Raw genomic sequence first — 23767 nt, 5'->3', positions numbered from 1 at the left:
ATAGTAAAGCAGTTCATATTTTCAACACTGTGAAGTCATAACTGGCAAATGTTGGGCTCAGGGTACAGCCATTCTACATAAATGTCATCAGGAAAAAAACAGCTCAAGCTTACGTAAGTGCTGGTTGCTGAATGCCATACTGCAAAGGAATTTTTATTCTTTGATTTTTACAGTCAGCTCTCCATATCCACAGATTTTTTTTATCCACAGAGAGCATCCATGGCTTGAATAAATTTTTTAAAAAAATACATACATTCCAATAAGCAAACCTTGATTTTGTTATTTTATGTAAGAGACATCATTTGACTATGCCATTGTATTTAAAGGATTTTTTGCATCCAAGGATTTTGTTATCAACTGGGGTGCTGGAACCAACCCCCAGTGGATAGCAAGGGCTCACTGAAAATGGAATCATTTCTTCTCTCTTCCATTTTAGAAGCACAGATGCCTAAATCAGCTCATCAGAGGCGTGACTTCAAAGTATTCTTAATCTTTAAAATCTAAAATTATCTTGACCTAGGCTGTTTAAAGACTACTGCTTTGAATGACTACACATCCTTCCCATCCACAGGGGTTTAGTTTTGGGAACTCTTACATATAAGAAAAAACATGAGTGCTCATGGCCTATAATAATAAATGGGCAGCAACATTTGCATGACCACATTGGTGCAGCTGTGTGCACATGCCGCTATTGACAGTAATATGTAGGGATGATCTGTGGATGCTGAAGTCCACAGATAGCTAGACCGCTGATATGGCATACATCATTCCTGTACATTGGGATTTACATTATCTGTGCTCCTCAACTGCCATCATTATAATCTGTTAGGTTGGTATGCACAAGAGATAGAGCCTTCTTACATGCTCGACTGTCCAAATTCGGCAGGGAGAGTTGCAGATAACCCCCTGCCATTCCAGTTTTTCAGCTGTTTCTCTGTTTTCCTCTCACCTCCTCCTTTATCTTTAGAAAATTTCAATTGCTGTGAGCTTTACTCAATACAAAACTGCTTTATATTCCATTAACACAGAAGGGGGAATGGACAGGAGACAGAATCTTGCCCTTCCTAGTAGACTCAGGCAAAGGCAAACTGTTGCAGCCTTTCCTAGATTGTGTGTTCTTCCTCATTAATAACTCTAGCCATTTTCATTACACTCTGATATTACTTTCCCATGTGTGTCCCATGATGGTGATGGTGATGATGAGGATGTTTGAGTATTATTATTACGATTTTAAAAAAAAGACATTCTTTTGAAAATATTTATAGGACATCACATTAAAGAAAGGATTGGTCTAGAAATTATTAGGCATGGAGTGCAATATTATGTATTGCACTCCACATGGAAACAAGTCCCAGTAAGTCCTAAGAAAATGCACATATCTTTGCAACTGTTAGTAAACACAGAGAGGATTGCATTGTTTCTTATTTTTAAATATGCCTGCATATCAATATGCAGTAAAACTTGTCGTAGAGATGATTGCCTATCTACAAGGAAAATGACAGCTAACAACATCCAACCTTATGGTTAGAATTGAACTACACATAGAATCTGATGGATATTAAAATTTAATATTGCTTCTGGCTGTATATGTAAGTTCCGAAACCTATAGTGCTTTACATGTCTGCTCAACGGAAGTCTTACAACTGTTTCTTTAGGCATGATGAAACGTCCCATATTGCATGTTGAAGCAAAGATGTGTTCATTGCTCTATTTACTCAGAAAGATAATTCTCTCTTCATCTGCTTTTTAAAGCCAGGAAAGCGAAGGATCCAGGTGATACTTGATCACAGAATCATAGAATTGAAAGAGACCACAAGGGGCATCCAATCCAACCCCCTGCCATGCAGGAATACACAGTCAAAGCACTCCCGACAGATGACCTTCCAGCCTGTTTAAAGACCTCCAAAGGAGACCACTTTTAGAAGCAGCATGTTCTACTCTCAAACAGCTCTTACCATCATGAAGTTCATCTTAATGTTTAGGTTGAATCCCTTTTCCTGTAGCTTGAATACATTGCTCTTTGTGCTGGTCTCTGGAGCAGCAAAAAACAAGCTTCTTACATCCTCAGTACTGCATCCCTTCAAATATTTAACCAGGGCTATTATGTCACCCCTTAACCTTCTCTTCTCCAGGCTAAACATGCCCAGTTCCCTAAGCCACTTTTCATAGGGAATGTTGTCCAGACCTTTCCCCATTTTGGTTGCCTTCTTCTGGACATGGTCCAGCTTGCTCACATCTTTCATGTATTGTGGTGCCCAGAACTGGACACAATATTCCAGGTGAAGTCTAATGGAGCAAAATAGAGTACTATTCCCTGATCTAGATACTATTATTCCTATTGATGCAGCCTAGATTTGCATTGGCTATCTTAGCTGTTGCATCATATTGCTGATTCATGTTCAGTCTATGGGCCAGTAAGATACCTGCATCCTTTGTGCATGTATTGCAGTCAAGCCAGGTGGCCTCCATCCTATATCTGTACATTTTATTTTTACTGCCCAAGTGTAGTAATCTACATTTCTCCCTGCTGAAATTCATTTTATTAGTTTTGGCCCAGCTTTCTAATCTGTTAAGGTCATTTTGAAGTCTGATCCTGTCCTCAGGGCTATTAGCTACCCCTTGCAATTTAGTTTCATCTGCAAATTTGATAAGGATGCTCTCTATTCCATCATCCAAGTCACTGATAAAGATGTTGAATAGCACTGGGCCCAAGACAGAATCATGTGGCACATCTCTAGTCATTTCTTTCCAGGATGAGGAGGAGCCATTGCTGAGTTCCCTTTGGATTCATTAGTCAACCAACTACAAATCCACCTAACAGTTGCACTATCTAGTCCACATTTTATTAGCTGTTTTGCAAGGATATCATGGGAAATCTTGACAAAGGCCTTAATGAAATCAAAATATGTTACATCCAAAGCATTCCCATCATCTTCCAAGCTGGTAATTTTATCAAAAAAATAAAGAGAGAGAGAGAGAGATAAGCTTGGTCTGGCATGACTTGTTTTTGAGCAAGTAATGCTGACTTTTAGTGATCACGGGCCGGCATTTATTAGTAAATGTTTACAGACTGTCTGTTTAAAGTTCTGTTCTAGAATCTTTCCTGCTCTCTATCCAGGTGGTAATTGTTTGGGTCCTCTTTCCCCACCCACTTTTTGAAGATGGGGACAACATTTCCCTCCTCCAGTCTGTTGAGATTCCTCCTTTTCCTCCAGGAATTCTCAAAGATTATTGACAATGTTTCTGAGATTAATTCTGTGTTCTTTCAATATTCTTGCATGTTGTTGATCTGGCCTTGGAGACTCCTGTACTACCTCACTTCTCCACATCCTTGGGCTGCATAAATTGAAAAGTATCCATTATTGGGGGACAAGTAGGGGGCAAATTACCCCCATCAAACTAAATCAACTATAGCACCCAAAATAATAGACAGGAAAAATGTGCAAATTATTCACAGTAAAATGTTGTTTGGTCTTTGTTCTTTCCATAAGACAGAATGTAATAGGCACCTGACCATTCATGCTAGTAAAGAAAAAAAACATGTTGTTTTCTTTCTATTTTCTTTCTGCTATCAACATCACCACAGATTAGGTCTTCCTATGATACTAGTCCCACGCCATCAGTGATTCCCACTTTTCCACTATTGTCACTTTGGTCACTGTCACACTACTTTCATCATCAGTTAACTCTTATATAAATCAGGGGACTAGCTGGTCTCTATTTTGTGGGAAAGGATACTCAGACGCAATTGAGTTTGCTTTCCCTGGCCATTCCCCATTCCAGAGCTCAACCATTGCCTCTATAGGCAACAGGAAACTCCTGAAGACCCCTTAACTGCTATAGCATCACTGCAAAGGCTCTGAGTTCCAGTGAGTCTAAGCCACACCAGGTAATGTGTTCAGACTTCCAAGTTCAGGTTAAGAAGCCAGTCAGGAGACTTGGTTTGTGACGTGAATGGGGCCAGATATTTCTTGGGATAGATCCACCCTTTCCCCAGAGGGCATGAAGTTTCAAGCAGTCCCAGGATGGATACTGAAATTACCCTCATGACAAGCCAAGGGGAATCCCACTGCCCTAGAAGCCACCGCAGGTAGAAGGACAGGAGACAGGTTGGGTGGTACATCAGGATAATCTCTTTTCTGTCCTGGGCCCCCATCTTCAGATGCACACACAGACAACAGATTATGAGAAGGGGCCACATGATGAAGGGGACATAATTAGGATAAACTCTGCCCCCCCCCCCCCCCCCCCCCAGATGCTGCATAAGGAACATTGGTGAGCAAAGCTCAGAGAGATGACCCATCTCTCAGGCTTTGTCCAGGCAGTTCTCTGTCCAGGGCAAGATCCTGTTGTGGGAGGTGGTTCATTGTCCAGGGCTGCATCCTCACTGGAGAAATAACCCAGTTTGGCACTGCTTTAACTGCCCTGGCTCAAGGCTATGGAGTTCTGGGAGTTGGAGTTTGTTGTGGGGCCCAGGAGTAGCATCTTCAACCCTGTTGCCCAGGGTATTTGAAAGGAGACAGTCAAGGGGGAAACTAACATTCTGCTGCCACTGAGCTGTCTTTTGTCTTGGACATTTTTATGGCCGCTCAGTTGTTATTATAGAATCATAATAGAATCCTAGAATTGGAAGAGACCCCAAGGGCCATCCAGTCAAGCCCCCTGCCATGCAAGGAAGGAGACACAACTAAACCACTCCCAACAGAGGGCCATTATTAGGCCCCTGTTTGAAGGCCTCCAATGAAGGAGACCCCACCACACTCTGAGGCAGTGCGTTCCAGTGTCAAAGAGCTCTTCTTGTCAGGAAGTTCTTCCTCAAGTGGAGGCAGAATCTCTTTACTTCTCGTTTGAACCCATTGTTGCTGGTCTTAGTCTCTGGAGCAGCAGAAAACAACCTTGCTCCATCCTCAATACGACACCCCCCACATATTTGGACACACATGATGTCTTTGTTTGGTTTTTGTTTTTGTGTTGCTTTTATAATCAGAGGGTGATGAGTTGGGCTGCTGCACAGGAAAGGGGCTGGAGGGGGACCCTCTTCTGTGGGAGGGAGAGTTGGGGAGAGGTTCCCACTGGGGCCCTTTCTTCTGAGGCCGAAGGGTTCAGGCCCCTCTGGGAACCTCTCCCCAACCCCCCCCCCAACCCCACTTTGTCTTTGGACTGTATGAAAGCCCCCAGTCCAACACTGTCCAGAAAGAGAGAGAGAAAGAGGGGAGGTTGGGGAGAGGCTCCCAGAGGGACCTGCCTCTAGAAGGGTATCCCACATTCCAGCCCCTTCCCTGCGCCTTCTAGGTCCTTGGGCTGCTCTGGGGCTGGATGGGACCCTCCTCTTCCTCCTCCTCCTGAGGGACTGGGGCAGCTGTGGGGCTCAAGAGGGGGGGGGCTGGGGCTGGGGAGGCGGGGCTCTTTCCTGGCCCGGGCGGGCTGGACAGCGCCTTTGTGTCGTGGCGCGTGGGAAGGGAAGGGAAAGGGAGGCAAGGCAAGGCAAGGCAAGGCAGGCGAAGGAGCCCCAGAAGCCGGGAGTCTACGGCGGAGCAGCCACTGAGCAGCGGGCGCCCAGCTTTAAATGAGCAGCTCCGTCGCGCGGGAGAGAGCAAGAGCAGCAGCAGCAGCAGGTCGGTCGGAGGCGGAGGGCGGGAAAAGAGGGGCGCAGGGGTCTCTGGGGGGGGGGGGGAGGGGGGGGCAGGGGGCGGGTGGGAGGGAGGGAGGGAAGGAGGGAGGGAGGGAGGGAAGAAAGGGGGGGCTGAGCCCCTCTCCTCAGCCCTGGGGTCGCTTTCTCTTCCAGCTTGGGGGAAGCAGGAGGAAATGAGGGGGGTGCAAGAGGGTGCTTCTTTCCAAGACATGAGGTGCCACAGGTGCCTCTTTGCAGGGCATGGGGTGCAAGATGGTACAATATACTGCCTGCAAAATATATATATATATATATATATATATATATATATATATATATATATATATATATTGGTTCCTGTTTCCAGGGCATGGGGTGCTATATAGGATGCCAGGCGTCCTGAGGCGGGTCCCCTACTCTGGAGGGCTGTCATTCTGGCTGTCACCCCCTTGTTTCCCTCCCCAGAGGCTCCTTCTGCCCTCGTTGCTGTTTCCAGTTGCTCCCCCTTTTCCCCGGGCCCCTCCGGGCCCAGGGAAGGCGAGCGCCCGGTCTGCTCCGGCGAGGGGGGCGACCAGGGCCCCCTGGGGCTGGAAGGGGCGGGCAGGCCAGGCCAGGGTCGGGACTTCTTTGCCGCCGTGTGCCAGGCGTTTCTCCCTGGGTCCTCCCCTCCTGCACAGGTGCTTCTCTCCGGCCCTTGGGGCTCTAACTTCGGTGCCAAGACCCTGCCTCCCTCCCTTGGGAGAAAGCCTTCTTGCCCGTGGTCCATGCACTGACACCTGCCCTTGGTACTGTGTCACCTCTCGGGATGCAGAGGGCAAGGAGGGGGCAGGCAAGATTTCGGAAGACCCACCAACTGAACCGAGCCCCTTGATCTGGATGAGGATTTTTGCAAGATCTGGAGAAGCCTACACCTTTTATACGATCTGACTCGAGGGGACTCTTGCTTCCTGGGAGACTTGGTGTTGTGTAGCGTGGAGAGGGAGTGTTTTGCGTTCCAGAGTCAAGGATTTAATAAGGCTGCATCCACACTGGAGAAATAACCCGGTTTGGCACCGCTTTAACTGCCCTTTCTCAAGGCTGTGAAATTCTGGGAGTTGGAGTTTGTTGTGGGCTCTGGGCCCCACAACAACTGCACTCCCAGAATTACATAGCCTTGAGAAAGGGCAGTTAAAGCGGTGCCAAACCGGGTTATTTCTTCAGTGTGAAAACAAGGCAAGAGAAACCCTACTCTGTCCTGGTACTTTACACTCCATGAGATATAAATGTTGAGGGAAATGCCTCAGTTTAAGAACATAAGGAAGTGAGGGTGCGATCCTGGCTCTCCTGTTGTTTTTGGTGTATTCAAAGAGAACGGCTTGGTATTGATAGTTTGCCTGTTTCCAGGCACAAGTTGGGGGAAGGATGTGTAACCAGCTATAGACAAAGCTTTCTTGTCTATTCTCTGGTCGGATGGTTGGTCACTTTCTATTTTCTCCTCTGTTTGCACTCTCTGTCCAAGTTGCCTTCCCAGCACAATGATACCAAATGACACAGAATGCTTGAGATGCTCCAAAAGTCAAGAGCTTTGGTAAGGAAAGTCACTCAACAAGCATTTGCCCAATGTCAGCATTACACACATGCCTTCCCCAGAGGCAGATTTCGTGAAGGTATTGAACTGTAGCCTAACCTAAATTTACCAGTAGTGTGCAGAGTTGCAGATATAACTGTAGACATAGCCATCTTAAGCCTCCCAGCAAAGCTGAGATCTTTCGTTTGCTTGTCTTAGAAATTGTTCTTATTGAAGGAGCGAGCAGGACATTTCACTCAGACTAAACTTGATGGAACTCAATGGGATTTACTTCAAAGTAAACTAATACAACATTGTTGGGTTTTTTGGTGGGTTTTTCAGGCTATGTGGCCATGTTCTGGAAAAGTTTATTCCCAACGTTTTGCCAGCATCTGTGGCTGGCATCTTCAGAGAATAAATAAAGCATTTTTGTTTTACAAATCTCATTAGCTTGAAATCTTTCAGTTCTCTTCCAGCCTGGGCACGGCTTATTCACAACATGGCAGTGTTATGCAAACTGTTACATTTATACTAGAAGGGTTTGCTAAAGAGATAAATAAATCAATAACTCATTCCAAGAACCAGCAATGATTTAGATGTCTGCTCCTCTTCATTTTCATCCATGCTGTTACTTCTGCTTGGCTCTGGGACAGAGAGAGATAATGTGAAGTCAGTGGCAAGGTAACTATGTGGCCTGAGCATTTTAAAAGCGGGATGTTAAGAACGTTAAACATTTTGTGTGGTGAGTCAGAAATTACAACTGAAACGGCAGTGAATGACACATTGCAATTGCAAACAAAGCGGTGTGTGATTTGTTCATTCATGATATTTGACTTCTTCACTGAAGATTCCAATGTTCCAGAATAAATGGAAAGTTCAGATACAACTAAATAAGAAGGATAAATATTAGGAATTTAAAATATATACATTGCTCATCTGTAGGTATTGCTGTATATTGAACAGAAGATGTATCTCAGCTCTATTTGCTATTTGCTCTGTTTGTAAAGTCTACTTAAAATAGTCAACAGCCTATTTGATGCCTATGCCGTATATACTGAAGTACAGCTCTTCCACCCATTTCCTTTGGAGTGTACCCCACTGGACTAAGCTGGGTTTACTTAGAAGTAGATATGAAGGACATGCACTGTCCATTGGTGAAACAGTGCACAGTCTACAGGGGGAAAGTATACATATATTAACAAAGCAAGGATCTGAGAAGCACAGAAAATTTGGCATTTCCTTAACAGTTTCTGTCTAAACGTATGTTTTTATACCAATGACAACTTAAATGGGATTATATGTAATTTTACAAAATAATTTTTCAAAATAACTTATGTGAAGAAGGGAGATGTTTCAAATCAATATGACTGATATCTGATACTACATTAAGACTTCGGTTTATAAAAGAGCAACTGGATAATGCATGAACTAGTTCGTAATGTAATTTCTGCTTACTTATTGTCTTTGCTCTCCTGCATTGGAATTTATTTAAATATCCTCAGATGAAGAGAGTGAACTTTAAAGGAAACCAGGTCAGGAATAGATTGCGGGCATGTAATCTGTGCAATTTACGATGTCTGGAAATAGCTACCAGTTAAAGCAAGGCAAACTTCTTTTTCATGGACAAATCTGGTTTTTAAAAGGAAGATGTACCCTAGAATTTTCTTATTTCAGGAGTAATTGGAAATATTGTTGGAATTCTCTTATAGGACATTATATGCCTATTTTAAGACAAACAAAATGATTTAGATCATTGTGGAATTTTATTGATTTCAGTTATATTGTTTTAAGCATAAATCTTTTTTTCTCCACTGCAAAGATAGAGACTAAAAAGTGCTTAACTGGATTGTGCCTGTATTGCATTACTATTATTAGATTATTAGATTAATTTCTAGGATAAAATTCCAGTGAATGAAAATATGATCCTAAACCCATAGGTGTTTGAATCCTATTGACGTCGATGGGGTTTAAGAACATTCTATGTGGTGTTATAGCCAAAGCATTTCAGAGGCTTTGATTCAGAGATATAAATCACTTGCTGTTGGCACCCATTAACTTTGGACCGAAATGAAATACAAAACAAATAGGTCTCTCTGATTTTCTAATAAATTTACAGCAGGAATTTGGAAAATGCAGAAGGAGACTATGATATGTCCTTCAAACTCTAGAGTGAAAGACCGAAATACATCTTCACCATAACATTAATTCGAACATGACCTTTCCCCCACTGTTTTCGTTTTATCTTATTGGGTGGCTTTTGATAGCTAGAAGCGATGAATTACTAACCTCAAAGAAGATGATGTCATCACATTCTTCCACTTCATTGATCATCAAAACAGGACAATAATGGGCTCTGAAGGATATGCCCCATCTCCTTAAAATTCCATTCTCCTCGGAGGGACTGACTGTCCTATAGGTCTAAATTTCAAAGAAAAGGCTGAACCCAGTGTGGAAATAAATACTGTATATACATTCTTATATTTAAGAACAGAAGACACAGTGGTCTCTGAAGGAGGTGGAGTGGCATGATCTTCACCATATATATATATATATATAGAGAGAGAGAGAGAGAGAGAGAGAGAGAGCGCACTTTTGGAGAATTCTAAGCCTTTAATTAAAATAGAATATTGTGAATGCAAAGAAATCATTTTAAACAAGCAGAAATTGGAAACTGTATAAGCAATCATGAGAGAATACTAAGTTATCAGTGTTTTCAGAAATTACTGGTCTTCTTTTAACCATAGTTAAAGAAAAGGGTGTGTGTCACACTATTGAAAATATTACATATGTATTTTAAAACACTGAAATATGGCTATAATGTACATAACATTATTAAAGACCTTGGTCACTTGTCTATCATTAAAAATATATAATTTTTAAAAAATAATATATATGTGTATATATGTGTGTGTGTGTGTGTGTGTGTGTGTGTATACACATACATACCCTAGGTAGTGGTTGAAACATTCTTACTAGCTTGGGAATAAGTTTCAGTAAAACCTAATATTTGCTGCCAAGTGACATATTTAGTGCTGAGGTTATAGAATTGAAGTAGGCATAAGACATTGCATACCAAGAGAATTAAAACAGGGACATATTTTACTAAAGTGTGATTTTCTTGTGTCAAATGCTCTTTAAGCCTGTCAAGCACAGAGCATATTGTAGCTGTTGACACACTGTTTTGGTATTCCCATATTAAAATAATGACCCCATTTGGGATTAATCTTAAGAAAGGACACTATCACCTGTACAAGAGAAATAATTCATTGGCTCAAAAACAAAATACTATTTCCTGCCTTCCCTCCTTTTTCCAGCGATCAATTTTTTCTATTTTCAGTTTTTCTTTCTTATTCCAGATTGTAAAGTGTCTAGGATTGATTTCGCTTTTGTTATTGCCCAGTTTATTTCAAATAGCATTTTTTAACATTTTATTTTTCCATGTTTCATGATCCTTCTGCTGTTGAATTAACAAAACAGATGTGGATCGATAGTTCATGTACCAAAATAAGCTTGATTGAGAAGTGATTGTGAACATCATAACTTGAACCTGGTGAAAGGAGGGGGATATGAATTATGAAGGGGCAGTGCTACAAGACTCCTCCTGTAGGCACTGGGGACTAATGATGCTGAATTTTTCAGATATACTGATTGTGAGCAAATATGTATACAGTAATTTGCTTCAACATGGCCATTTTTAACATGAATGATTGTAGCATTCCATATGTACCATGGTTCTTTGAGGTTTTATGGACAGTGACGGTGGATGAAGTACAAATCTCAGACACCTTAAATTGGAACTGACACACAGTAAGGGACTAGTACAGACAAGTTTTGCGGCTCTGTACTTCAGACCTCTTTGCAGTATAGCTTTATTTTACTTCACTTGGGCTTGTGTTGAAGCAAGCTATGTACTTCCACAGATTCAAGGCACAGTCCAGTGGAAGCTACACAAATCAGGTCTGAACTATGAACCTCCTCTGGCAATGCAAGTTTTCTATAAGGTGGATCAGTAGTAAAAGGTTATTTGAGAACCAAGTATAAAGTTTTGTATGGTATCAATTTTCCCAAATCATTTAAAATGAACTTTTAGTTATATAATTTCCTCAGAATTATTGGCTATCGTTTATTAGACTCTTTTGGTGATTTTGATGGTCATATAATATTGATAGTGATGATGACAATGATGATGATGATAAAGCCATTTAAAGATGTAGCTGTTAGGATAGCTAAAAAGACCAACAAATGGGTGATGGAACAGATCAGATCTAAACTCTTCATAGAAGCCAGGATTACTAAATTGAGGCTGCCATATTTTGGGCACATCATGGGAAGACATGACTCATTAGAAAAGGCAATAGTGTTTGGAAAGATAGAAGGCAGTAGAAAGAGAGGAAGCCACCTGCAGGGGGATAGACTCAGTCAGAGGACATGGCTCTAAGTCTACAGAACTGATCACGGTCATCAAGGATAGGGTGATTTAGAGATGTCTCATTCACAGGATCACCAGAGGTTGAAGTTGACTTGAGGGCAGTTAACAAAAAAAAAAAAAAAAATAGATTGAATCATATGACTGCTTAAGTGTATTGTTAAGATGTATATGATCATATTTGGTTCATTGAAGTATATAGTACAGTGGACCCTTGGTTTCCACTGGGGTTTGGTACCAGGACATCCATGGATAACAAAATCCATGGATGCTCAAGTCCCATTAAATACAGTGGCATGGTGACATGGTGCCCTTATATAAAATGGCAAAAGGAAGGTTTGCTTTTTGGAATTTATACATTTTCAAAAATATTTTCAAATGGTAGATGCTTGAATTTGTGAATAAAATATCCGCAGACATGGAAGGCAGACTGTTATGTAGAAAGTGCAAGGTGAGGCTGTAATCTTGTATACACTTACTCAGGAATCCCATGGAATTTGATGAGGCTTATAACTGAATAGACATGCTTAGGTTTGCACTGTCAGGTGCTACACAAGTGGTACAGCTATAATTTGCAGTTTTCCAGAGAAGAGAGTGGAGCTCACATTCATTACACATTAGGCAAATAATTGGGGTTAATATTTTACATTCTTTAATGATCAGTTACATGGTTTATTGGAGATATGTTTTATGTGAAGCCAATAATTGTCAGCTGTATTATTAAGAGTGGTTTTCTTTGGTAAATGTATAGATATGCAACATGCATAGGCTATTCAGTTTGTTACATTATACTTCACTAAGGAGTGACAAGCAATGGATGCATACTTAATTCTATATAATGTTACAAAGATGCATACATGTTTCTGTAAATGTAAAGCATTGAAAAAACCACCTGCAACAAACTCTACACAATAAGCTTTAAAGCCTCCCAGTAGATAATGTTTCATTCCCCTAACATTTGCATATCAAGTAATCTAAAATATCTCTTAAATACATAGCTAACATCTAATTTATTTGATTTCCTTCACTAGAATCCCCACACTACCCCATTTCTATTATTGGATTTTAAAAATGTGTTACGGATCCTGAAAATGCAACTTGAACACAAAAGATTAGTATGAGCTTTGGGAGACACTTATGATCTTTTGTGAATTTTAGGTAAATTCTAATTTGCTCTAACTGTGTCATAGTGGTTTAGCATTGCTGGTTTTTCCTAAATAGTTAGTATGGCAGGAATAAGTCCATGCATGCTTAATGATTGTTAACTTGGTAGAGGCTTCTGGAATTGGAAATGACTACATGGAGAATGGAAATGGAAAAAAAAATCATTATTGTGACAAAATTCATTTTGGAAAGACAAGGTCACTTGCAACCATGGTTTAAGAAAACAAAAGATGAGATAACAATGTCTTGTGGCACTGTAGTGATCTAATGATTGCAGACAAGGTGCACTCTTATTATATTATATAAGCCTTTAAATACTCTTAAGGAAGACATAGATGCAAATGTTCAGCTACTTAAGCTTTTTTTAGCTGATAGATTACAACCTGAATTAGTACATTTTAAAGGAAAATTGTCTGAACTGTCTTAAATGTTCCCTTCAATAAATTTGTCCAGAAAAGCAAGCAAGGGAATGCATCTGATTTCTAGTTAGCTCAACTGCCTTAATGTTACAATAAAATTATAATAAATAAAAAGTCACTTAAATCCTGGACACTTGCTTATAAAAACCAAATACATTACATGAAATAAAGATCTCCAAGCCTTTCTTGAGCTGTCATTTTTCTGTAGGCTAAATTCAAATCAAAATTAGAATTTCAAAGTTTTGGGTGATTTTTTTTAAAAAAAAAACCTGGATAAATCAAATGTTTATGTATTTTGTTTGAAATCAGAAGCAAGCTAGGCAGCTGCTACACATGAAATGTCACATTGAGTCAGGAATGCCTTCAGTTAGGAAGTATAATGAAATTCAACTCTATCATATTAATTAAGGCATGGTAATTGTAATTTTATATTTATAATATGCTTAAAGGGATTTAAAAGATTAGCAGTTTTTTCATAAGTGGTATTTTAATACTCCTCCCCCATCCACACACAGGTGTAACTTGATAAGAAAGTTATTAATAGCAAGACTGTCAGTGGCACCGAGAAGCTAATATATATATATTTTTAAAAAATAAATCTCTGGACTAATGATAGCTATTCATTTTTATGATGCACATTTAAGATTGTAATGCTGTACACCAGGGGTAGGCAAGTGGAAATACATTGGGGCGATTTTTCCTTACTATGCTGCTTGGTGGGTCACAATGGTGTATTTCAACACCCCTGACGTGATGTCACTTCCGGCTGCCATTTTGGCCATTTTTTTCCTTTTCCCTTCAGTCTTTTTTGGGCAGGTGGGAAGGTTCAGTGAAACAAACTGTTGAAGCTTTAGGCAGTTTTGATATCAGATTTTAAGAGGTCTGGGGATAAAACATTACCCTGGAATCAGTCTGAAGTGTTTAACATTTTTTTTCAGGGTTGAGGAGATTCTGGGGAGTCTCGTGGGACACATGTAGGCATCCCAAGGGTCATGTGAGGCCTGTGCACTGCACTTTGCCCATGTCTCCTAAACACACTTATCAAGAAGTAAGTTCTGTCAAACTCAGTGAGATATACACTCATATTACACTTTCATGTGGATGTTCTTCTCACTGAAATTGATAACATTCTTATAATTTAATGCTAATGATATAGTTCAACATAGTCCAAATGTTCAAATATACTATGTGTGTCTCATATAGCTTATTATGTGTTACACAAACACTGGTTCCCTAAATAGAATAGATATGGATGTGGAAAACAAATATTGAGTTCTGTCCAACTATGCCCATTCATGAGTGGAACAGACACAATCTGGACAGATCTGACTTCCCTCATGCAACATACATTAAAATCTGCCCCAGAAGAAGAACCTTTCAAACAAATTTCAGGGACATGATGAGTACAAATGGAGAACTCCCATTATTTAAATGGAAGATTATTTATATGCCATATGTATTGTGTTTCCTTTGTTTGAAGAAGTAGATCTGCAGTATCTATTTCATTCTTCCAGTATAAAATTAGTTTTACTAATTTATTCACTACCTAGAGTCTTGTAAAAATAAATATCCTCACCTCTAGTAAATTTAAAACTGATTATTTAAATTTAGGGGTTTTTCCCCCCTGGTCTTTTTGAATAACATTCAAAGAGCAGAACAAAGAGCAGATATAATTTACATAAGAGTAAAATAAGTATTTAAAAGATTTACTGATCTGTTAGAAAATATTGAAAGACATGCCTTTCATTACATCAAGATAGAACTAAATGGCATATCACTAGGGTTGCCAGATGAAATAAAGGAAGGGGTTCATGTACCTTAACAGTTATGTAGAAGAGGGACTTTCAACAATGTTACTTGTTGAAATTCCATTTTCTACACAGTCATGGAAGGGATGGGAACCCTGTCCTTTATTTCACCTTGTAACCCTAAATATAATCAAATTAAAACTCTGTGACAAGCTAAAAAGTCATCCATGTGCAAATGCAAACACACTATTTCCTGTGCTTTGCTCTGTAGGAGGTATGCATTTTTTAAAGCTACATATGAAACTTATTTTACACAGTGCACATTTTGTATAGTTTAGAACATATACCATTCTAGCATGTAGGTTCGAAAGTGAGTTCAGTTGAGTTCAGTATGACTTCTTCCCAGTTAAGTGCATGTAAGAATGTTTCAAAAATAGATTTTAAAAACAACAGTCAAGAAAAGAATTAATTTTCCTTTCAAAAAGGCTAATTATTATGCGTTTGTTCTGGCAAATTTTGTTTTCTCTTAATTAACTTGTTAAATCAAAATGTAATGAGACTGATGTAGCAGCTTTTTAAAAAGGTACTCATTCCATCTTTTGCTGCTTAACATAAACTAAATTCCTAGTTTCAGGAGTCATAAAATCTATTGCTACTTGAATTATGACACAGAAGAAGCACTGAGGAAAATATTTTAAAGAAGCAACAGATATGCAGTGACATTTCTTTGCGAGTCCATTGCATCTCATTATAAAACAATTACTACATTTCCTTTAGCATTAACTTACAAATAAAGTTCCCAATAAAGAGTAATTATTATATTTATTACTGCAGAATAGTCACATATTAGTATTATTTTCACACCACCTGACTTTACCTTGTTTCCCAGTACATTGGCTGAAATGGAGAATAAAATGTTAGTTATTCAAAACATGCTAGAACTAGCATTCCCAATGGTTTGTGGCAGAGATGGGTAACTGTCCTCCAGATGTTTCTGGAGTGCAACTGCCATGATACATTGCCATTGTGTATGCTTGTAGGTGGTGAGAACTGTATTCCAAGAAAACCTGGAGAGCCAAAATAGCCCTTCCCTGATTTATATTAAGTGTGCACTGTTCAATGTTTCTTCTTCCCCAAGATGTTTAAGACTATAATCATGTGCCTAATTTATGTGTAACTGAATTTAATTTAACTTATTTCTGAGTACACATGCATAGGATAATACTGTGGTTCACACCCTGAGATACACCCAAGTCAGACCATTTTGTTACAGCCATTTGTGCAAAAGTCATTTACTGTATTACAGTACAAATCTTGTCCTCCAGATGTTGCTGAATTACAGCTCCCATCAGCCTTAGCCACCATAGGCTGTAGTAAAAATAATTTTATAGATAAATATAACTTTTAATTCGTATCACATATAGTGGAAATGTTGGCAAGAGACTAGTAAAATGTTTTAAATTATGATTTCATCATTATTTCAATATGTTTATGCAGGTTGTTTTGGTGAGTATGGGACTAGAATATTTTTTATAAACATAGTAATGTTGATACCAAATAAAATTTTAGTTAAGTTCTAGTATCTGAGATACTAGAAAGATGCCTGAAATAATATGCATTTTGATAACCTTGAGCATCCTTTTCTTATCAATCACATTTTTTTCAATTGCCATGTTCCCATCATTCTATATTACTGTGTTTTCCTGTTTCCAAGCAAAGTGTACAATGGAGTCTTTCTACAGTAAATGCTGACATGCAGAAAGTAGATTATCATTATAATGTACAACCAAGTCTTACATATGCAGTGACTATTATTTTGTTTTTAGTGAAAGTATGCTTTCTGTGATGTAAAGTCGTAATGATGGTGCATTGAATGAATAATCATTAAATGGTTCAATGTTCTCAAGAGTAGACTACTGAGGAGGACCTGGTTTGACCCACATGCTATTCCTCCTTAAAGGTGGTTGACAATCTATGTGGTTTCCTCTGTGTCCTTTTTAGGAATACAAATTAATTCCCCTTTGTCCAGCTGCCCATTTAATCGGATTTGTTTGGCAGATAAAGGAAGTGGAGGTGTTGCCCAATTCTTCATGATCCTTAGTGGGATTCTCAGTCTCAACTGGGAACAGGGACAAAACCAAAAAAACCTCAAAGCCTTCCCTTGTGTACAGAGGTTGGATTTTCTCCTTCACATTTTCTCTCTTTCTCTGTTCTTTCACATAAAAATCAAGTATGTGTATACAAATGTTCATGAGGCCCAGTTCTGGATGTATTGATTTAAACTGAGAGAAACTTTTGGTAAGACACAGTGTTGAAAAACAGGGTCAAAATTGAAATTACTTACATCTATTTTTAAATGAGATATTTAAGTTCAGAATAGATAAGAAATAAAAATCCACTTTTTCAGAAACAGACAGGCTGGTTAATATGGCACCAAAAAAAGATGTTGTTTAGTTAATTGTGGCCATATAAACACCATACTCCCTGACATTTCACAGAAGAAAACAGAAACGGTGAAAGGGGACACTTTTGTTCCCACACTGAGGATCACTGCTTGAAACACTCCTATGCACATTTTTAGGTCTCTTTGATTTGCCATACATTGTTGTTATCTGATCTGCAGAGATAACAGGAAAAGGTGTATCACTAAACATAGGCCCATTACAGATGGGCATAAAGTACTTCCCCAGGACGTACTAGGGTTAGGAAAGGGTGTCTATTCTGGACGCCCTAACCCTAGTACGTCCTGGGGATGTACAAAATGGCGGCGCCCATTCTACATGGGGCGGTGCAGAAGTGACATCCCGGCGCCTTGCAAGGGTGCCTGGGGAGCCCTTCCTGCATAGCCGGAAGGAGCTCCATTTTGAAGCTCCTTCCAGCTTGCATTGCCACCGGGTGTCCTTGGGGCATGAAGCCCCAAAGACACCCCTTTCCAGGCCACGGGGAAGCGGCCTTTTGTCGCTTCCCCGCGGTCTGGAAAGCCGAGGATTGGGGCCTCAGAGGCTGCCGCTGTGGCAGCTGAGGCCCCGATCCGGCGGGGAAACGGCCAGATACAGGCCGCCCCAAAAGGGTGGTCTGTAACACGCCTTACCTAACAATTTTTTTCCCTTAAGATAACGGTTATGTTCTAAGCAGCATGAAAAGCTTTGCGCTGGTCTGGATACCGCCAAAGAGAAGATTAAAAAGACTGCTGGTACCTTTCGGTCTTTACAATGATCTATTCCAAAATCCAAAACCCAAAACTTCTTCATGGTGGCTGAGATAGTGACACCTTTGCTTGCTGTAGTTTCTGATGAAATTTTGTTTCATGCACAAAATTATTTATAAAACTATATAAAATTACTGTCAGGCTATATGTATAAAGTGTATATGAAACATAAGTAAATGTTTAGACTTGGGTCTCTTCTCCATAATAGCTCATTATGTATATATTTGCAAATACATCCAAAATCCAATAATTCCAAAATAATAGTTAAAAACAAAAAACAAAATATAGAACCTTTCATTTTGGATAAGGGATACTCAGCCAGTAAATTATTGGGACAACTTTCCTGACTGTTACATATGTGACCAAGAAGGATACATGCATGCAGATATATTCTGCTGCTTTGGAACCAAGTATGTTGTTGGAGGAATTCTCAACTGCATACAGTGCTCCATTTGCACAATGGCTCCAAGTTCTTTAAGCCTGGAAAGTACAGGTTTTCAATACCAAATTTTATAACGACCTTTACCATTATATACTCCTTTCAATTGTTGTTTGGTCCACAGTACCATTACACTTCAGGGACAGTGCCAGTGTATCTTCAGTCAATGTCTGGGCAGGACATGCCCTCCATCATTTCACAGATGAAAACTGGGACACTTGTGGCAAAGCAATATCAGAATGTGATTAAGATGACACAAGTTATTAATGAGAAATAATACACAAGCTAAGAAATGCTCTAATAGTTTGATTTTTGCCTGAGCCTGCTGTGAAAAGCAAGATTCTCCTCCTTCCTCTCTTTTCCTCACTGCTACATTTGCATTTTGAACTCAGTTTGCTGCAGCTAAGGTAAACTGAGGATGAAGTGGGAAAGATAGGAGGAGGAGAAAAAAACCTAGAACATCTGAAAAGTTGCTGAAAAGTGAAATGACACAAGACCAATCAGGATTGTCCCTGCCACACGGGGTCAGGGAGGTCAGGGAGAAATATCACTTCTAGGTTCTGGTGGAGTAAGAAAAAAAGCTTAGAACAAACCTCAAAATACAGCACCAGAAAAAAATTACTATGCAAGTGGACAGTTATGGGAAGGAACACTGTATTGTTCTAGATGCTTTTAGGGCTGAGCAGCACAGTCAAGCCCAAATAACTGTAATGCCTTTGCTAACCAGCCACACTGAGACCAAAAGAGTTAACTGAGTTGAAGAAGGGCCACTTTATTTAACCTAAAGTTTATTTAACTGGAATGAAATTGGAAAGGAGGAAGAGCAACCTAGTGCATGATCAGCTGATGCAGGTTTTAACCTTTGACTTCCTCCTCAGCCATCCTTTAGGTGAAACACCTGAGCCACAGGAGCAATCCAATAACACCCAGAAACCTGATCACTTTATTGGATAATGAAGTGAAAACCCTTTCTGTGTTGCAGTTACCTCCTGATATCAAAATTACTACAGAGGACTGGGATATTATCTGGTTCAGAGCCTGTTAGAACCCATGTGGCCTTATAACTAACCTGAGCAAAATGCACACTGATTGATTTTGTAACCAGTCAAAATGAAATGTGGCCTCCCAAAATAGGAGGTTGTATTAACTGTATAAATTGTTCTGGTAAAAACAAACAGTAACAGTATTAAAATCAACGTAGAACCAACAACCTCCTTTTATCCATACATAGAATCAAACAAATATTTCAAGAGGATTACATAATTATTACTTTACTAGGTTGTTTGTCTGTAGAAAATAAGATCAATGCAACAGTTAGGTTAATGGTTAGGTCTTGTAGACACCAGTGAGTCAATAGGGGTAAGATAAAAAATACTTTGCACTAATGACTGTAGAAAACAAAACCTTAGACAAAACATGGATTAACAAGAATTCTCTGTAGACACCTATAAGTCAATAGCAGGATGTGGGGTAAGATGTCACACTTAGCAACTTGTGGAAATTAAAAGAAATCCAAGGGCTTGGTAACATACAGGTTAATAAGAAATCTCTGTATCTACAAGTGAGTCAACGGGGAGTTATGTAAAAACATTGCCCTAATAGCAGCTACCAGTGGACCTTCTGTTAAAGGGGGAACATTACAAACTTTTACAAGATCTGAAAACTTGTGAGTTCACGTAGTTGAGAATGTCAGCAGTGTCCTCCTCCCACAGTGGATGAACAAGAACAGTTGTTGTGACTCCTCACTACAAGTCTCCTGCCAAGAGAGCAATAAGGGTGTTATTCCACATAAAGAAATTATGTGAGAATGTTTTATCTATAATTTAAATACAGGGATGAATATATAGCTTACTTGTAGTAATTTTCCATAATATCTCAAGCACCTTAAAATCAGCTGTTTAAGAAAGGAACTTTGGGCCGAAACAGACTGGCTGGTAAAGCTGGCTTTTGTGCAGCTTGTGGGGCATGCCATTTAGATACTGCATGCCCCAAAGACATCCTGATGCCACCCTGGCTGACTGGACGTGGGTGGCTTCAAGATGCTCTGGGGACTTAGGGTTGCCATAAGTCAGGACCTCCAAACTGGGACAAATGTAGGACAAATGTAGGACAACATTTTCAAATGTAGGCTACATTTTTCTAAAAATGGAGGACACGTGAAAAAATTTGATGATTTTTTTAAAATGTTAATATAAATGCATGTTTCTTAGGCATTATAAAAATGGAGGACATTTTGGCATTATTCCTAGACAGATGGCAGAAATGGACTTCCCTTTCTGGCCAACCCCCCCTCCCCCCATTCCAAAACACATGACAGCACATTTGGGCATTGAACATGGCTTTACTTAACATGGCCTCTTGCATATTTCAGAGGCTTATTCCATAACCAAACCCTTTGGGTTTAACACTGAACATGGGTTAACAGGGCTATGCATATCGAACATGTCAAGGTGGTTAAACAAAAAGTGGATTTGCCCACGGTTTCAGGTGTCTTGCACCAGCTATACTTCTCAGAAGTGTGTACTTGGTCAAGGTACTTTGGTTTTTCTTCACTGTGCATGAGTTTGTAAAAATCAGAGCAAATTACATTGGCCATGCCTCAGAGGTTTGCTTATATCATCATCATCAGCATTAAAAGGAGAAAAAACACACAGAAAAGGCACTTTGGAAAGTCACACTGTCTCAGCTTCAAAAACAGTGGGCACAGGCCTCTGAAGCTGACTGATATCAATATCACCACCACCACCATCATCATCACTAACAATGTAAAAAGAAGGCAAACTTGTTAGCATTAAAAGCAGAAAAAATACACAAAAAATAGACTTGGGAAAAATAAATATTAGAAAAAATACACAGGGTCCAAATAAATATTAGAAAAATACACAGGGTCCAAATAAATATTAGAAAAAATACACAGGGTCCAAATAAATATTAGAAAAATACACAAGGGCCACGCACCTCCTCCTCCTCCTCCTCTTCCTTATCATCATCATCCTCGCCTCAGTGCCAAAGGAAATGGCCCTCTCCCCTCTGCTGCCTTGCTGGGACTGGTCCATGTGGGGACCAAACAAAGGAGGAGCTCCTCCTCCTGAGGCTGGTTGGCCAATGGAGGCAGACTGGGGCTGGAACAGCCCCGCCCCCTGCCAGCACTCACAGGCTCCGGCCTGCAGTGGGGGTGGGCTGTTCAGCCCTTGCCCTGCCAGACTGCCCTCAGGAGGAGGAGCTCCTCCTGCTTAGCCCTGTGTGCGGCCATGAAAGGGCACGCAGCAGGGCAAGGAGAATTGCCGGTGGCTGGCAAAGGCTGCATTGGGGATGGTGGCCCCAGTGGCGGCTGCACGCAATAGCCCCAGAGGCGGCTGCACACTATGGCCCCAGCAGGAGCGGCCACGCGCGACAGCAGCCACCGCCGCAGCAACCTCCTCGACCCGGGACAAACATGGGTCAAAGAGGAAACAGTGCAGGGATGCCCCCTAGTGGTGAAAAACCGGGAATGTCTGGCCGCCAGCCAGGTTATGGCAACCCTATCTGGGGTGTACAGAGACAGAGTAGCAGGCCCCTAACAGACCAAACTGGCCCTCCGGTTATATATATGATATTTATTTAAATTCCTTGTAAGAATTTCTTTCCTATAACCTACTGTTATAAAATATAACTGTTAAACTTGCAACGAGACCCTGTATCAACATTAGCTATGAACCAAGCCCTCCTGTTCTTGTGGTTTCAACAGAGATGGGGGAAATCCAACATTTAAAATTTAATGTGTTGAATATTTATTGTCAAATTCATTATCCAAGTTCTGGACTTGGTTCATTCTTCTCTACAGCTTCATGAAATAGTTTATCACTGGGTAATTATGGAACCATCATAAACTTTACCTGATGTTATCTGCTTAGAGTTGTGATTAATTTAGAAGACAGAACAGGAGTGGTAGCTGGATGTTGTCAGAATGCTATTACAAAGAATTGGCTAAGATATTTTGAACATTTCTTTGGTTTGTTGCTTTTTTCTCTTTTCTTTGTAATAGTGTGATGTATATTTGGGCACAAGAGAGGGGATTAATAATCAGACTGGTGTTGACAAAATGATGTATGGGAAGAAATGTAACATCCACATTTCAGCCCTAAAGAGTTTTTTTTTAAAAAAAAAAAAAGAAGAAGAAGAAGAAAGAAATGATACATTTAAGGCCTCTAACAATGAGAGACAGCCATGCTGGCAAGAGAGTAATATCCTTTTGGCTGCCATAATTAGCCCAATAGAGATTTTAGAAGCAGTTCACTGTAGAAACCTCCTCTTACATTCCACTCAGAGGAAAAGCAAGGATCCTGTTATAGCCCCTGTGTAGACGTTCTCTTCTCCATGTAGTGCACATCAGCTTTGTTTAATTCAATTCCAACAATGGACTGGAGGCTGTGGCTTCTGTTAACCCAACTTGGTTAATAGGCTTTTGATTTGTTTTGTTTTAGTGTGGGGAAATATTCGAGTGGAAAGTAAGGGACTAGAAGAAGTGTTAGCTCCTCATCCCTTAGCTCTAGGGCTTAAATTCAACACTGATTCAACATTTCCTGAATGCAAACCGAAGCAAGAAATTTTTCTTTTCATGGGTAAGCATGATGTACACGTCCAGGTCTGATTTGCTTGTTTTGCAAAAGGTAGTGTTCCAGATTGTAAGCTGTTACTGCACAACTCCTTCCTTACTTTATTTATTGAAACATTGTTTAAATTGAATATTATATTTCTATGTGATGTATAAAAAATGTGGTTCCATAGATGTAAAACCAGAGCATTCTGACCTCCCAAAACACGTGTATTTGAAGTGTTAGAATAAATCTTACAACTTAAAAGAGTGCTGGATGATTCATCAAGGGGTGATTTTGTAATAAACAAAATAATATATTTCTTTTCTACTTGAAATTCCTTGGTTGGTGGCTAAAATAAAGTGTATGCTAATCCATGTGGACCATAATGATGTTATTGTAGAGTCTTGATATGTAAATGCTTATGTATAACAGAAGAGAAAATAGGCATTTATTGATGGAAAAAACTGTCCTCAATGTCAAAAGATGGATTATACACTGAACTGGAACTATTTTATATGTAATAATGACAATCTCTTCTCTCAAAATCTGAGAGATATCATGAAAGGGTAGCCTAGCTGCATGCGCATATATATTACAAATTATGTATTCACCATTTGCTTCTAGGAAAA

The 23767-nt window shown here is 39.9% G+C and overlaps 1 protein-coding gene across 1 annotated transcript in view; it reads left to right on the top strand.

The window, feature by feature from the left end:
* The first annotated feature begins 5449 nt into the window (after nt 1-5449).
* The window catches only part of SLC6A1 (solute carrier family 6 member 1), a 121200-nt gene continuing 102882 nt past the window's right edge, over nt 5450-23767 (top strand). The window contains exon 1 of the mRNA XM_042452540.1: nt 5450-5615. The gene's annotated coding sequence lies outside the window, so the exon portion shown is untranslated. The remainder of the gene's footprint in view (nt 5616-23767) is intronic.

The sequence above is a fragment of the Sceloporus undulatus genome, chromosome 2 (genome assembly GCF_019175285.1).
Source record: "Sceloporus undulatus isolate JIND9_A2432 ecotype Alabama chromosome 2, SceUnd_v1.1, whole genome shotgun sequence".
Taxonomy (NCBI): Eukaryota; Metazoa; Chordata; class Lepidosauria; order Squamata; family Phrynosomatidae; genus Sceloporus; species Sceloporus undulatus.
The sequence above is the reverse complement of the archived record's forward strand: the minus strand, read 5'-3'. Positions and strand labels throughout refer to the sequence as shown.